General features: G+C 52.8%; 1 protein-coding gene across 2 annotated transcripts in view; it reads right to left on the bottom strand.

The window, feature by feature from the left end:
* The window catches only part of Fgfr4 (fibroblast growth factor receptor 4), a 13,248-nt gene extending 12,009 nt beyond the window's left edge, over window positions 1-1,239 (bottom strand). Inside the window, exon 1 of one of the 2 annotated variants that reach the window (XM_021639133.2) lies at window positions 1,100-1,239. The gene's annotated coding sequence lies outside the window, so the exon portion shown is untranslated. Of the gene's footprint in view, window positions 777-1,099 lie in introns of those variants that run through there. The other variant, XM_021639134.2, reaches the window with a different exon arrangement.
* Between the last annotated feature and the right edge of the window lie 12,378 nt (window positions 1,240-13,617).

Here is a 13,617-nt window from a genome sequence, read left to right as displayed (position 1 = left end):
GGGCATGCTCATTTCTTCCTTGGAATCTTGGCAATCTCTGTTCTTCACCCTCTGCCGTCCGGTACGTTTGTTTCTGTTTGTTTTCACCCTGTCACCCACTTTACAAGGGTTAACTGCAGGCTGCCTTTTCTCTTTCTTTCTTTTTTATTATTTTGAGACAAGGTCTCACTAAAGTGGTCCGGGCAGGCTGGCTCTGAAGCTCTGTAAACCAAGCAGGTCTTCAGACTGCGAGCCTCCTGCCTCAGCCTGGCTAGCACCTGTCAAGGCTCATGCGCCTGGCCCAGCTTTTCTAGGCCTCGTTTTAAACGTTAGTGTTTATCTTGTTAGTCCCGCTGCTGTCCCTTTAGTCCCTTCAGTGAATTCTAAAATCCAGCAATTTGCTCTCGTGTCTGTACCTTTGTGACCCTCATTCCTCTCGTCCAGTCCACAGGCTTAGCAAGGTCTTAGAACCTTGACCTGTCCCCTATCCTTGGCTGGCTCGGCCCATCTCAAAAGACTCCTACCACGCCCAGCTTGCCCTAGGGTGGACAGGTCCCAGAAGGTTCTATGCCCACTCCAACTGCCCTGAACTCACAGCCACGCGCTGCAAGTCAGGTGGCCGCGGCTGGCGGCTTAAGATCGCTCCCGGGACCCGAGGCTGTCATCAGAAAGCGCGGTGCTCCGCACCCTCCCGCACTCCCAGGACGGGGACCTCTAGGCGAGTGACTGCGCCTACCAAGCGCCCGTGTTCTCATCTTTATCCCCGGAGCTCTGGGTCACCCGCCCGAGGGCTGCCGTGCTCCGACTTTAGTCACCCCGGGAGCGCGGTGCCCGAGCGGAGGTGCACAGACAGCGGCCCGTCGCCCCCGCCCCGGTGGGCAATAAGTAACCAGAACGCTGACCAGGGTGCTCTTTGAACGCAGGGGGACAAAAGGCCCTGTGTGCGCTGCGGGTTACTGATTTACCGCCCCCTCCACCCAGCCACCGCCGCCGCGCGGGCGCCAAGGTCCCGGAGCCGGACGGGGCAGCTCCGAGCCCCGCGCCGCTGCCCCCGGCGGCCCGGAGGGCGGCGTGTGACGCGGCTCACCGGGGCCGGAGGCTCGGCTCGCTGTGCGCTCACCTGGCTCCTCCCGGCTCGCGGCTCCCGGTCCGGCGGCGCGGGCGCACTCAGCCGCCCGGAGCTCCTCCGCCCCGCGCCGAAGCGCCAGGAATGTCCAAAGCAACTCACGGCGGCGTGGCGGGGGGCTGCCCGCCCGGCCCCGCCCCCGCCCCGCCCCGGCCCCGCCCCTCCCGGACCAGCGCTCCCCTGAGAGGCGTGGTCGAGACCCCGGGAGCGTCAGCCGGGCGGCCGAGCTCGGGAGCTGCGGACCGCTCAGTCTCGGCGCCCCGAGCGCGCGGCCTTAGCTCCAGGGACTCCGGCCGACCACCAAGGTGTGAGTGCCACCTGCTCCGTCCCCCGCTCGCCATCAGTCCGCAGCTCGGCAGGCTCCTCTCGTCTTCCGTGCCATCGCTGGACATCACCTAGAACCGCCCTCTTCTCGTCCGTTGACACCTTTTTCTGCGGGGTGGTGGCGCACGCCCTCAATCCCAGCACTCCGGACGCAGAGGCAGGCAGAGCTCTGGGAGTTCAAGGCCAGCCTGGTCTACAGAGTGAGTTCCAGGACAGCTAGGGCTACACAGCGAAACCCTGTCTGGAACACTCAAAACAAAATAATAAAATAAAAGATAATTTAAAATAAATAAAATAAAGTACATTATCAGGCTGGGCCTGATAATCCCAGCTACTCAGAAGGCTAAGGCAGGACGATTGACTTGGCAACACAATAAGGCCCTGTCTGAAAAGAAAATGAAAAAAAAGCAGGGAGCAGGAATCACACCCATTTGCCATGCATGGGGCAAATCCTAGTGTAATAAACAAATGTTGGAATTAAAAAAAATTATTTACTGTGCATTGCTGTTTTGCCTGCGTGTCCGTCTGCGTGAAGGTGTTGGATCCCCTGGAACTGGAGTTATAGATGGTTGTGAGCTGTCATGTGGCTGCTGGGAATTGAACCCAGGTCCTCTGGAAACACAGCCAGTGCTCTTAACTGCTGAGCTATCTCTCCAGCATCCCCCCCTTTTTTCCTCCAAAGTTTTACTTGTTGTGTAGACAATGTTCTGTGTGCATGCACACCTGCACACCAGCAGAGGGCGCCAGATCTCACTATAGACGTTTGTGAGTCACCATGTGGGTGCTGGGAATGAACCCAGGACCTTCTGAAAAGCAGCCCGTGTTCTTACTTCTGAGTCATCTCTCCAGCACCCCCCTTTAATTTTCATTTTCATGTTTAAAAAGTTTTAATTTTTATTTTACATTATGTTTTGCCTGAAATGTACTTCTAACTGCCTGCAGATAGCAGGAGAGGATCAATTTTCTGGACCAGATCCTCTGAAATAGTAGCCGGTGCTGTAATCAGGGAATATCTCCCAGGCCCTTAAACTTCACTGTTAGGCGTACCTGTCTTTTGAAAGCAGGATCTTGTTTTGCTGCAAAGGCAGCTTGTCCTCCACCCTGCAATGCTCTTCCCTCCTCTGCTTTCAGGCTGCTGAGATTGCAGGTTTGCCGCAGGACCCCTGGCTGCAGCAGGCGCATGGGGCCAGGCCTGGCTCACGCTTGCATTGCAATTGCAGGTGGGAGTCACCGCAGGCCTGGGAGCTTCAAATAACGTCTCATAACTTTCCTGCAGATGGTTTTGGCCTGACCCGGGATCGGGCCCACAGGCACAGGCCTTCCACGTGTCTTGTTGCCAGGCCTACCCCTGGGCCTTTGCGCCTGGTTTCCGTCTTCCTAGTCTGACTTGCTAGCCTCTCCATCCATGCTTTGGTCTCGGTTCACTGTGGGACAGCCCAGTGGATTCCTAGGTTCCCTTTGTTAGGAGGAGAAAGAAGCAGGCCTCAGGCCTCAGTCCTATCCCTCCTCATCCTGTCTTCATTTCTCCTGTGGAGATTTGCAAAAAGGAGGACTCCTGAGCTCACACGCCACCTGTGAACACTTAGACCATTATTTCTGTCACCCCTCGCACTCGGTGACTGAACAGTCTGTGTGAGCAGCTCTCGGGAGGCAGGACCCAGCCTTTGTATCTCAGGGCCCGGACACGTTAGGTGTCTTCAAGAGCTTCATCCCCACCCGGCTCAGGTGTCTCCCCTGTGTGCGCTCCCTCAGGCAGGTGGACTGTGGCTTCGCCAGGAAGCCAGCGTGGCCATGTCTCACCAAAGCCCAGGACTCTGCTCCTTAGAAAAACTCAGCTCAGGTCGTTGGCGCAGCCCCTGGCTCTCCCCCGGGGAGAGGTGTGCAGCAGCTTCCTTTCCTTCAAAAATTTCTGTTTGCAAGGTGTGTGTGCTCTGTGTGTGTGTGTGTGTGTGTGCATGTGTGTGTGTGTGTGTGTGTGTGTGTGTACACGTGGGGTGTGTTTGTGTATGTATGTGCAGCGTGTGGGGTGTGTGTGCATGATGTGTGTGTGAGTGTGTGTTATTGTCATCGTGAACCATCCACGGTGGGTTCTGGGAAGAGCAGTACACACTCAACCACTGAGCCAATTCTCCCGTCCTGCTCTAGTTTTAACTTTAATCTTGTTTGATTTTATTATTCCATGTGCATGGCTGTTCACCAACTGTGCGCCCTGCCCTGGAAGCAGAGGAAGATGCTGGGTCCCCTGGGACTGGAGTTACAGATGGCTGTGAGCTGCCATGTGGGTGCTGGGACTTGAACCTGGGGCTTCCGTATGAACAAGTGCTCTTACCTGCTGCTCCAACTCTCCAGCCTCAGTTTTAATCTTATGTTATTCTACACTGGGGATCAAACCCAGAACTTGTGCGTTCCTGGTGTGTCTGAAGCCACCTGGCTGCTTCCAGTCCAGACTGTGGTGTCGTTGCCAGGAGAGCTGTCTCTGTTCACTCCCCAAAAGATAGTGGTGCTTCTCCATGTAACCAAAGGTTTGTTTGTAATCTTTCTCTCTCTCTGATTGTGTGTGAGTGAGAGAGAAAGAGAGGTGTAGTCCTGTCTAGCCTTGAACTCATGCTAGTGCACTGGACAACATTTTGTTTTCTGGTTTTTTTCTTCCTTTTCTCCAACAAAAAGAATTGTCTCCTCCCAAAGGTAAGTCCGAATGTCAGCAGCCACTGTGTTTTTGAAAGCAGCTTGTCCTGACCAGGAGGTGGTGGCTGGTGCCTGCAATTACAGCACTGAGAGGCTGAGAGGGAGGATCAGTGTGGGCTCGAGGAGCCCCGCTTGGCTATTTAGTAACTGCGGTACAGCCAGAACACTGAGTGAGAACCTGTCAAGACACCCCACCTCCACGCACACACAGGCACACACACATGCACACTGGGTGGGGGTGGGGAAAGAAAGGAAGTTTCTTATGAGCCCCCAGTCTGGCTCCTCCAGAGTGCCCAGGAAGAAGGACAGGACCTGCTCTGCAGAGAGGCTCCTGGCTCTCTCTTCTCCGTGGACTCTCCACATTGAACACTGTTTTTGGGCCCTTGGTGAGCTCACAACAGGAGCTGGACCCCACAGCACGGATTTTATCTGGGGTGCTCCCTGAGCCCAGAGCTAATTAATTAGGAGCTTCCTACAACCCCGCTGTCTCCCCCAGGCACTCAGGTTGCCCCCAGTCCTGAGGACACATTCTCTAGGTCTCCTGACTGAGAGGTCTCCTGCACTCACACTCTCACACTCACTGGACTGTTGGTTCCCTCCATCTCCCGGCAAGCGCTTAATTAAGGGTGGGCCAGCACTTCTGCTGTGTCCCTTAGCTTCCTGTGTGCACTCTTCTCTTTCCTTTTCTACTACTCCTCTCCTTCCCCTCCCCCCTTCCCTTCCCTCTTGCTCTGGAAGGTGTGTACCACCGCACCCTGCCCCTGTGAACTGTTTCAAATTCCGTGAAAGGCCGCAGAGCAGAGCCCGCCTCTGGGCAGATATAAGATTACGGTGGGGAAGGTGGGCAGCCGGAGGCAGGCTTCCTCCCCTTGCTCTTGTTACCTTTTTTTATTTTTTTGGAGACAGAGGCCGGCTCCACAGACCTGGCTGTCCTGGAATTCACCCTGCAGATCGGTAGATCAGACTGGCCTTAAGCCCCCCATTCTCCCAAGTACTTGAATTATAGCTGTGAGCCACGCCCTGGCTTCCAGGCCCAGCATTTCCTAGAAGGCAGGGACTCACTTGAAGGTCCGTGGAAGAGGACACCGAGTGGGGCCCCCACGCCACGCTTCTCTTGCTGCCCTTCGGTCCAGTTCTGCTGAGGCTCCCATGACGGCCAAGCCATAGGCACACGCTTACAGACCTGTCCCTGGAGTGCCAGGCAGAGGAAGGAGGGTCTCGGGAGATGGGTCCTCACCCACCCCCACCTTGGAGGACGGGGGTGGGTAGCGCTGTTGGGATCGAGGGCAGAGGCTGCCTGGTGATATTGCTCTTGGCCAGCAGCCTGGCTCAGGAAACACAGGGCCCTGTGTGGAAGGGCGGCCACCGAGCCAGCGCAACCCCTGCCCAGGCCCCACGCCAGCTAAGCCTGGCCCTGGTTCTGATTCCATCCTCTGACCTGGGCCTCATCTTTCGTCTTTGCTTCATTTCTTTCTTTGAAAACAATTTTTGAGAGAGTTTTAAAATACAGCAAACACAGAGCACACGTTCATGATGGCCGCAGAAGATGGGAGCGGAGTGGACGTCCCGACGGCCAGCACTTTTCCGTGCCTCCACCCCGCCTCCATGTATCTGGACGCACAAACACCATGTGTCAGAATTGTCTGCAGGATTCAGGCAGTAACGTGCGACGTGGCTTTGTAGCCTAAGTAGGCCGCCACATACATGGATTGTCTAGCTTAGGGATGGCACAGATTTGTGTGTGTTTGTTCAGGATGTTTGTGCAATAATGATAAGGACTAACGCTCCCTGGGCCGGATCCCGGTGAGAGACCGACACATCACAGGAAGAGTGTGAGGCCGGGGGACTGGAGGTGGCCCAGGGCTAAAAGTCCCGGCTGCTCTGGAAGAGGGGCGGGGTCAGACCCCAGCTCCCACAGTTCTCTTCCAGCCTCCAACAGCACGCACGCCTGTGCTGCCCACACACATGCAGCAAAACCCACACTACACACACACAAAGCAGTACGCAGAGTGGCCATCGAGACAAGCACTGCTCCGAATCAACGGCTTGTTAGGACTGCATTTTCCTGCCTCTCTGTTGTGGCTGTTGGTTTTCTCCTGATGAGGGCCTGGTTAGCCTGGAATCTGCTCTGCAGATCTGGGCGGCCTGGAACTTGCAGCATCCACCTGCCTCTGCTCTTGATACTGAGTTTAAACACGTGTAGCACTGATTCTAGTTTCCAACATCTTTTTTTTTTTTTTCAGGATTTATTTTTGTATTTTGAAGTGTGTGTATACATGTATTGTCTTTGTGTGTGCCAGATTCCGTGGAGCTGGCGTCAGGCAGTTATGAGTGCTGCAACTAAGCTCAGGGCTTTTGCAAAAACAGTGAGTGTTATTTTGTTTGTTTGTTTCTTTTTGCTTTTTGTTTTTTGGGGACCAGGTTTCTCTGTGTAGCCCCGGCTGTTCTGGAACTCACTCTGTAGACCAGGCCAGCCTCGAACTCACAGAGATCCACCTGCCTCTGTCTCCCCAGTGCTGGGATTCCAGGTGTTCGCCACCACTGCCAGTCTACAGTGTGTGTTTGTAACTGCTAAACCATCGTCTCCCTAGTCCCTCCAGACTCTTTTATTATTGTAAGGTTTATTTTTATTATTTGTATATGTGCATGTGTGTGTTTTCAGATGTTCTTGGATCCTTTGGAGTTGGTGTTACGGGTGGTTGTGAGTCACAAACCATGGGTGCTAGGAATCTAACTCGGGTCCTCTCCAAAAGCAGTACACGCATTTTCTTAACCACTGAGCCATCTTCCACCCTCTTTTCTTTCTTCTTTAAGATTTTATTTATTTAATGTGAGTGCTCTATCTGCATGCACACCTGCATGCCAGAAGAGGGTATTGTGGTTGTGACCCACCACATGGTTGCTGGGAATTGAACTCAGGACCTCTGGAAGAGCAGACAGTGCTCTTATCCACGAAGCCATCTCTCCACCCTTTCTTCTTCTTTTCTATTTTGGTTTTTGAGATAGAGTTTCTCTGTATAGTTCTAGCTGCCATGGAACTCACTCTGTAGACCAGGCTGGCCTTGGACTCATAGAGCTCCACCTGCCTCTGTGCTGGGATCACAGGTGTGCACCACAGCGCCTCGCGATTTTCTCCTACTCTTACAGGCTTCAGGTCTGGTTCGCTGATCAGAATAGAGGCCAGTGATAGCAACTGAACGGCTGTTTAAAGGTTGTGTCCGAAAACTGGGGGGTTTTGTGACCACGGAGAAGTCATTCCAAGCCTATTTCACTTTCTGTGACTCATGGTGCTTCCTTTGGGGGCGCAATGTGATGATGTGAGAGGAAGATCAATGCTGGCTTAGCACAGCACGGTCAGCGAGGACAGAGCCACTTCACACCCAACAGGCACCCAGAAATGTGGGCAAGCTTCTGTGACCAAGAGAGACTTGAGAAGACTGTAAGGAGCCAACGCAGTGGCCCATGTGTGTGATGCCTGCCCCTGAGAGGTAGAGGCAGGAGGAGGGCCATAAATCTGAGGTTGGTGTTCGAGGCTGGGTGTGCTGGTAAAGGTCTGTAGTTCCAGCACTTACGAGGAGAGTGGGTGTGGGCACCTCCCACGCTTGAGGTAAGCCTGCTCTACATAGTGGGCTCCAGTCAGCCAGGCTTATTTAAAAAATACAAAAGCCCAAAAGAGAGAGCGAGAACCAGGTAATGTTCTGATTCCTCAAAGGCAGCTCTCGCAGCTGCTCTCGCTTCTACATTCCAGCTCCCCAAAGAGTCCTAATTAGCCCCAGTTCAGCACCCAGATGGTTCCCATGCTCAGATTTCATGTTTATGATAATTTCTAAGTAAATCACAAACACCCGAGAGATAGAATATTCCTTTATAAATTAAATTAAGCCTATACTTCCTGGGGCACTTGTGCTTCGCACAGCCTGTGTGGAGGTCGGGGGCAGCTCTGCGCAGCCGTTCTCTCCTTCCACTCTTAAGTGGGTTCTGGGAACCAAGCTCAGGTGGTTAGGAGTGGTACCGACTGCCTTCATCCCTGAGCCAGCCAGCTGCCCCCCATTTATCTGTCTGTCTGTCTACCTACCTACCTACCTATTTAAAAAGATTTATCCAGCTGTGTCGGCACACGCCTTTCATCCCATCATTTGAGAGGCAGAAGCAGGAGGATCTCTGTGAGTTCTAGGCTACGCTGGTCTACGTAATGGATCACAGGCTAGTCAGGTTACATAGTGAGACACTGTGCACCCCCCAAAAACCCACAAAACAAAAAGATCTGTTTATCTGTATGGGTGTTTGGCTTGCATGTACGTATGCATGCCATGTGTGCCTGATGCCAGGGAGGCCAGCGTGGGCACAGGATCTTCTGAACCAGAGTTGCAGATGCTTGACGGTCACGAGGATTCTGGGAGTTGAACCTGGCAGTGTTCTTAACCCCAGAGCCACCTTCCAGGCTCTCTTTTTAAAACGATAGATTCTCACTGTAAGTTCAGACATGGAACTCACTCTGTAGACCAGGCTGGCCTTGAACTCATAGAGCTCCACCTGCCTCTGTGCTGGGATCACAGGTGTGCTTCACTGGGTGTAGCCTAGGATAGCCTCCTGTGGACCCTCTCAGGTCCCGAGTGCTGGGACTACGGGAGCAGATACAACCCAGGGAAGATATATTTGGTAGAGATGGGTAAGGGAGGCCTCATTGGGACCACTAAGAGGGGCAGGCACTGCTCCTGCCCCGGGTCGAATACCTGGGGACAGAGACGGCAGCTCTAAATACAGCAGGGACAAGTGAGGAGCCCCACGCCAGGGAGGCGCCCACTGGCCCAGGCCGCCATGTAGATCTGCTCCTGGAGTCAGGGCGGACCAGGGAGGGTAGGTGTTGGGTGGGGGCTGAGGAGCCCTGTCAGGGTCAATGTGTGGTCAGACCGGTGAGGCGGCTTCCTGCCACACTGCCTTCCCGGGGCTCTTTGCACAGATGGGCTAGTCCAAGGCCTGGGAGCCTCCGAGGGAGCTTAGTTATTGGTAGATCGCCATTTCACTCCTCGAGAGCTGGTCCAGAAGGCCACTTGAGGGTCCTCACTACACTCCAGCTGCTGTCCAGGTCAGAAGCTGAGGGAGACGGTGGCTGCTGGGGCACCTGCTCTGACACACTTAGGAGCCACGCTCTGACCATCTAAAACACGCTTTTTAGATGTAACTGTTGCAGTTTTCATCCATGTGAGCATTTTGCCCGCGTGTGTGTAGTATAACATGTGCATGCCTAGGGAAGTCAGAGGGTGCCGGGTCCCTTGGAACTTGGGGTCTGAAGTTACAGATGGCTGTGAGCCGTGTGGGTGCTAGAACCAAACTCAGACCCTCTAGACCAACAACAAATGCTGTTCACCTCTGAGCCCAAGCAACCTGCTCATTTCCTCCATATTCTATTTGTCAGAAGTGAGTCAGCCACTACAAGGTGAAGATTAAATCTGAAACTGTGAAAAGAAGGAGATAAAGAAAGTTGTAGGGGTTGGGATATAGCTGAGGAGCCTTGGGTTGGAGCTGCTGCAGCTCTGGAAGGAAGGAAGGAAGGAAGGAAGGAAGGAAGGAAGGAAGGAAGGAAGGAAGGAAGGAAGGAAGGAGACATAGACATAGCTCCTCTTTTTCCTAAGGTCCCTCGGGCAAACCGAGGCCCAGCTCCACCACAGTTCACTCTGGGGACCAGTGGGCTTCCCTACCGAGAGCAGGTAAGGGGATCCAAGGTGTGGGTGCTCCTACCCCGATAGGCCGCAGCAGGGAGTCCGAGCTGCAGGGATGGAGGCTCGGCTGCAGGGCTGAAGCCTCCTGCCTCAAGCCTTCTTAGCCTGCACTCTGGCCCACGAGCAGCTTCAGCAGAGCTGATTCAGCCGGGAGTAGGGTGTGGTTGCACACCATGAGGGGCTGCAACAATCAGCAAGGCCAGCTGGGTAATTATTGTGCAAGGGAGGACAGCTGAGCTCCAGGAAACAGGATCCTGGTCATGAGGGACAGCCTGAGCCCTGTCCCTCAGTGCTGCCGACAGCTCCCTAGCTTGTAGCACGCTTTTACTCGCTGACCTGGCCACTGCTTCAGCCTTGGCTGGTCTGTCCTGAGGGCCTGCTCCCATCGGCCTCTCTACCTGGCAGCACCTTCCCGGGGACCTCAGCAGGTGCTGGTCAAGGAATTCTCTCCTGTGCTCTTTTCCCGGCTCCCAGCCCTGCTTGTGTCGGGAACGAAGCAGGGCTGGTTCGTGCTGAGGGGCTCGTTGTCACTGGACTGTACTCCCAGTCTAGTCACAATTAATTCAATTAATTAATGGAGGTAGGGTCTCATTGATGCCTTCAGGCTGGCCTAGAACTTGCTATGTAGCCCAGGCTGGCTTTGAACTGGTGATGCTCCTGGCTCCTGGCTCAGTCTCCCGAGTGCTGGGGTCCACAGAGTCACACGTATGGCTCAGTTTGGTGCCTCTGATTTTGCTTTAGTTTAGTTTGGGGTTCACAGCCCAACCTGGCCTCACACCCACTGTGTCCCTGAGGATAAGCTTGGCCTCCCACATTTGGTTTCAGGCTTGGGCCTCCACACCTGGTTACACGGACTGGTGATGGAACTCAGATCCTTGTTCATGCTCAGGGAGCACTCTGCCAACCGAATTACACCCCAGCACCAGTTTAAGGGTCACTTCCTGGGCAGGGGACAGCTCAGTGTCAGAACAGAGGTCTAGATGCATAGGCCTTAGTTATCCACATCCTCACAAAAAGGAAGTTAGCTCCTCAAAGAGACCTGGCCTGGCCCAGCCCAGAGGAAATTTTGTCTCCGGACACACTCCAGTTATACCGGGGTTCTTGCTTTTTCACAGTTGTAGCCAGGGGACTTTGAGGCCCTGTTTCAGGACCTTGGCTGGACAGACAGTTGGTGCTGAGGAAAAAGGAATTCTCCTTTTTACATTCCTCAGACTTCCTCCTTTGTCCCATCCCCTTGAAACTCTTTGCCCCTCAGGAAACACTTTTGCTCAGTTGTAAGTAACAGATAGTCCACCTCAGCTCTGCTCCCAGGAAACTGTGAAAGTAATGGCCCAGGCAGTTTTCGTGTCTAGTTGTAGCTCAGCTTTCAAGAAGAGCTGGATCCCCGGAGCCCAGCAGTGAGGTCAGGATGCATTCTCTACTTGGGTGGTGCACACCTGCAATCCCAGCACTCAGGAAGCAGAGGCAGGAGGACTATCACACATCTGAAGCAGGTTTACAGAACACGTTCCAGGCCAAGCGAGGCTGAGTAAGGAGACTCTGTCAGGATCTTTGCCACCGCAAAGACTCATTTTCTGTTCTTTTTCTCCCTTATAATTCTGCTACTGGGCACCAGTCAGGAACTCTAGAAAGGCAACGAAGAAGCTTGAACAGCTCCAGGCCCAAAACCTTACTTAGAAATACTTTTCTGGGCTGGTGAGATGGCTCGGAGGTTAAGAACACTGGCTGCTCTTCCAAAGGCCCTGAGTTTAATTCCTAGCAACCACATGGTGGCTCACAACCATCTGTGGTCAGATCTGGTGCCTCTTCTGGACTGCAGGTGTACATGCAGACAGAACACTATATACAGAATAAGTAAATCTTAAAAAAATAAAAAGAAACACTATCCAAATGGTCACCCTTTCACAGCCCACACAAGCTGGGCTCTGCAGGAAGGTAAGTAGTTAAAGGTTGCTTTACTGGGTGATGCTCTGAGCCTTCACTAATAACCAGCCACTCCCAAACTTAGTGACCACACCAGCTAGTTTTATGTCAGCTTGACACAAACTATAGTCATCTGAGAGGAGGGAGCCTCAATTAAGAAAGTGTCTCCTGAGCTGGGCAAGATGGCAGATACCTGTAATCCCAGCTCTGGGGAGGCAGAGGCAGGTCCATCTCTGTGAGTTCAAGGACAGTGTTGTCTATAAAGTGAGTCCAGGATAGCTAAGGCTGCACAGAGAAACCGTCTTTGGGAGGGTGGGGGGAAGAAAGGAAGGAAGGAAGGAAGGAAGGAAGGAAGGAAGGAAGGAAGGAAGGAGAAAAGGAAAGAGAAGGAAAAGAAAAGAAAAGAAAAGGAAAGGAAAGGAAAAGAAAAGAAAAAAGAAAAGAAAGAAAAGAAAAGAGAAGAGAAGAGAAGAGAAAAGAAAAAAGAAAAGAAAAAAAAAAAAAGAAAAGAAACTACCAGGGCCTGGAGAGATGGCTCAGAAGTTAAGAGCACTGGCTGTTCTTTCAAAGGTCCTGAGTTCAATTCCCATAACCACATGGTGCTCATAACCATCTATGATGATATCTGGTGCCCTCTTCTGGCTGCAGGTGTACATGCAGGCACAACAGTGTATACATACAAATAAGTTAAAGGGAGGAAGGGAGGAAGGGAGGAAGGGAGGAACTACCTCCTAATATGGACGTGGGGAACACGTCTTTAAGCCCAGCACTCAGGAGACAGAGGCTTGGCGGATCTTTGTGAGTTTGAGGCTAGCCTGTTTTACAAAGTGAGTCCAGGACAGCCAGGGCTACACAGAGAAACCCCCTCAAAGAAACCCCAAACCATAACCAAGCCAAACAAACAAAACAACAAAGGGATTGCCTTCACAGTACCAGGCCGTAGTGATTGCTGGGGGAGGGCACTTCTGGGCTGGTGCTGCTGGGTTTGCAAGGAAGGAGGCTGAGCAAGGCTTGAGAGCAAGCCAGTAAGCAGTTTCCCCTTCAGTTCCTGCTTCCAGGTCCTTCCCTAGTTGAGTTCCTACCCTGATCTCCTTCAGGTCACCTGGAAACGTAAGATAAACTAGAGCCTTTCCTCCCTAGGTTTCTTTTGGTGTTTTATCACAGCAGAAGAACCCCCAACTAAGGCAGTGACTTTAACCACCTTTGATTTGCAATTCTGAGCATTAGATAGGCTCAGTTTGATAGCTCTGGGGTGGAGTCAGGGTTGCTTATACCTCCGACTTTAGTGCTGACAGTCCAAGACTACCTTCTTGGGCTAGGGTTATTAATTCCGTGGTAAACATTCATCTAGCACAGACAAGGCCTGGACTTCAATCTTTAATAACAAAACAGTAACAAAACACACCTTGCTTGTAACTCCTAGCCCAAACTGAGTGGCTCAAAGCCAGAGTCTCTCTGAAGTGTGTCTCCAGCCCCTCATAGAACTCTTCATTGAAGGTAACAGGAACCAGATGCAAACAGTTTCAAGGGAGTCAGAAATACAAAGTTCTGGGGGCTATTAGCTTTGGGCATGGCTCAACAGGGTACTCACCAGAAATCTGCTTCTTCTACTTCTTAGCTGTTTTCCTTTGTGTTGGTTTAATTATCAGGCAGATTTCCCTACACATTCACTAAAGGCTTCAGATTTATGTTCTGATTGCCTAGGCTGGATGACAGCCTGGAACAGAGCAGGAAACACTTACCCTGGACTACAGGGTGTAAGAAGCAGAAATGCACCAGGAGGGGAAAACAAAAGCATTAGGAGCCTGTGTGGTGACTCAGTACTGGAGGCTGAGGTAGGGGGATTACTGTGAGGTTGAA

This window comes from Meriones unguiculatus, chromosome 19 (assembly GCF_030254825.1).
Source record: "Meriones unguiculatus strain TT.TT164.6M chromosome 19, Bangor_MerUng_6.1, whole genome shotgun sequence".
NCBI lineage: Eukaryota > Metazoa > Chordata > Mammalia > Rodentia > Muridae > Meriones > Meriones unguiculatus.
This window is presented reverse-complemented; position numbering and strand designations above follow the sequence as displayed.